Genomic DNA, 3,205 nt, shown 5'->3' on the forward strand with positions numbered 1-3,205 from the left:
TTTTTCTGGACTGGAATTGAACAGGAAATGCAAATAAACTTGAATGTTTTTGGTGCAAGACATTCAAATGGGTAGTAGTTACATTATGGAGAAGAACAGAGGTAGATTTTTGCTCATCTGAGGCAGTGCAGAGTGAATGATCCTGGCGAGCAGGAGTCATTTTAATTCACCAACAGGTGCAATGGAGGAGCCGGGGGGAGGCCGATGGTGGCTTTGGCCCCAAAAGAATAACCTTTGGCCACCCCATTCATTTGAGGAAACTATAATTTAAGCAATATAAACAGTAGAAAGCAAAGTTTCTTCAAATGACGGGGGTGGATTCTGACTTGGCAACCCAATTTTTGGTGATAACCTATTTTACGCCTAGATGTAGCCACACACCAAAAAGGAAGTCGATACCTTTCTCATTTTTCAAGTGAGGTATAGAGGGTATTTCCAATTCCCCCTCTTTGCTTTGTGACAGAGGACAAAATAACGCCACTTAGTAAAAGTTATCTATCTAAAGAAACCAGCAGATTGTATTGAACCTTCACTTTGTCGCAACCTTCCATCATGAGCAACACATTGGCGACAGTAGAAAGAAATGACTCTCTTGTAACAGGATGAAACCTCCAGCAGAACTGGGCTCAGGAGTATGAGCCTCTCATTATTATAATAGAATGGTAAAAGAATGAGTAGGTTTGTGAATATTTTGTTTAAAACCATTTGACTTTACTAAATAATTAAAGGTGTGATTTTTGATTTGAATTAGACTATGAAGAACTAGTGTCTTACCATGGACACAGCTAAAAGGTCATTATCATCTTTAGTACAAATGGACCGAGGTCCTTGATACTCACCTTTAGTTGCATTCACGATTCCCCCTCGCACAAAAGTCTTGTTTTTTCTTTCGTCATTGGCCCCAAATGATGCCACAAATTCTTCAAAAACCTCTGCTGCTTTCTCTACTTCCTGGTGTCACACACATTTAGAAAATAGAAACAATTGTAGCTAATAATTTGTAGTTAAAAAATAAAAAGATCATAAGATTCATAAAAACAACAACAACAATAAATGCCGTTTTAACATCCAGAACACCTTTTTCTTCAGCTCTTCTTGCTCTTTTTTGCTGAGTGGTTTCATTGAAGGAGCTGGTTTTCTCTTTCTTTCTGCCATTCTCAGACTGATGTGGGGAAAAAAAAGACAGATGAAGAAAAAATATATTAAGTGTTTTTAATGCTAGAAAGAAAAAAAATAGCAATTTTAATTTTGGTAAAATTGTTTTTTCATCGTTTACATTTTTAATGCAACCTCCAAAATGATTCATATCCTAATCTCAGCTCAGATTCAATGATATTTAATATGTTCTTGGAAAAAAGGGGCGTGTAAAGCTTCTGGAGCATCATCAGACTTTCCAACAAGACTGTGATCAGAAACATCAAAGTAAAAATAATTAGTCAAGACTGAACAGAAAACAGAAACATTTTGGACCTTCCTGGGCAGACTCCAGAAAAACTTATTTAAGAAATGTCATTATGCATGCTCAATAATCCAGGTAGATTAATCTAACAAGGTTGAGTCAGGTCATCTGGACAGATTCTTCTTTGTTGAAAAGTTTCATCTTTTATGCAAAAGACTTCTTCAGTCTGAGGAGCTGCAAGAAAAAGTACTGTAAGCAGCTCCTTCTCATAGTGGATCAGCTAGTTTGCTGGTGACATCCAAAACTAGCTGTTCACATGCAAAATGATGTGAACAACTAGTTTTGGCTGTCACCACTTATGAGAAGGTGTTGCTTATAAGACTGAGTTTGCTCACAGCTCCTCAGACTGAAAGTATTTTAAATAAAAGATGAAACATTTCAACAAAGAAGAATCCGTGCAGAGGACCCGACTCAACCTTGTTGTAGTTATCTTCTTGGATTATTGAGCGTTGATAGGACAATAGTTGGGATCATTTAAAAACACAACCTTAAAATTAAACAGAAAAAAGCATGGACAACCTTGACACCGTTCATCTTGACATCTACAAATAAGATCTTAGTGTTGCTTGTCCAAGAGTTTTATCAAAAAATCCAATCCAGGGCATGAATAATTGGAGGACAGCAGAAAATAATGCATTTTATACAAAAGGATGGTTGTTCTGGGTGACTAGACTCAAGAAGGAATTAACATTTCTTTCATATTTTCTATTATTATGGGCACCTTAAGTCAAATCAAAGATGCAGAACAGGAGGACTCAACAAAATCTAGTGGTAGCAAAAACACAATGAGGCCATCTGCTGATGTCTATCTACCACATTGGCTTGGAGGTGGGACAAATCTGTATCAAATCAATGTAGCAAAAATATTTTAACATGAAAACACAAATATCAAAAGCTGTTTTAGTCCATTTGTTGCTACAACTGTTGTTCTCTCAGGCCTGGTTCAACTTCGCTTAGCTAACGTTAGCTTGCAATATTATTTAGCCTAGCTAGCTACCAGCAGTTGTTGGGACTCAATTGAAATGTTTAAACTACTAAACACTATTGTATACAGTTAACATTTTTTAAATTAATTCTGCAGTTGCTTTGCATATGTATCACAACTATGATATGCTTCCTTCGTGTCCTACAGCAAAAATATATCCTTGCTAGTAGCTAACACGACTGTTACTCTGCTGCTAACACTGGACGTAGTTTAAAGCGCAGCGCGTGCACATAGTTTCATACCTTGGGACAAACTGTGTCCTGTGTGCTACTGCGTCATTATTTTGGTTACAAAGTATTTGTTTATGTCACAAAAACCCTTCAGGAGGCGAGAAGATTTCCGTCTGGAGCTGCTCAGAGCGAACAGAAGGACTAGTGGAGATGATGTTTCTAAACGCCGCCTCCTCGAGACAGGTTTTTTTTTTTTTTTCCTTCTTCTTCTTGAGTTTAATGGCGGTTGGCAAAACACTGTAGGTGTGCATTACCGCCACCACTGGTATGGAGTGTGGTTCATCATGGTATAATTCTATGTGTAGGTATGAATAAACCACGTATTTCAAATTCTATCAATCAACTTTGTTTTCTTAAAATATCTAATTATAATGTGTATATGTTTGCTCTCTAAGTTGTGTTGTAGTGCATCTATTATGTTAAACTTTTATTTTATCTTTTCAAACTCTCTCATATACAAACCGGATTCCAAAAAAGTTGGGACACTATACAAACTGTGAATAAAAACTGAATGCAATGATGTGGAGATGG

General features: G+C 36.8%; 1 long non-coding RNA gene across 1 annotated transcript; it reads right to left on the minus strand.

Annotated features, from left to right (window-relative positions):
- Positions 1-845: 845 nt before the first annotated feature.
- LOC119420196 lies at positions 846-2,870 on the minus strand. Its single transcript, XR_005187293.1, has 3 exons — positions 2,687-2,870; positions 1,078-1,162; positions 846-951 (listed from the first exon to the last, which is right to left on the minus strand). It is a non-coding gene; the product is annotated as an uncharacterized LOC119420196 (long non-coding RNA).
- Between the last annotated feature and the right edge of the window lie 335 nt (positions 2,871-3,205).

Source organism: Nematolebias whitei, chromosome 14 (genome assembly GCF_014905685.2).
Source record: "Nematolebias whitei isolate Nwh7 chromosome 14, NemWhi1, whole genome shotgun sequence".
Classification (NCBI taxonomy): domain Eukaryota; kingdom Metazoa; phylum Chordata; class Actinopteri; order Cyprinodontiformes; family Rivulidae; genus Nematolebias; species Nematolebias whitei.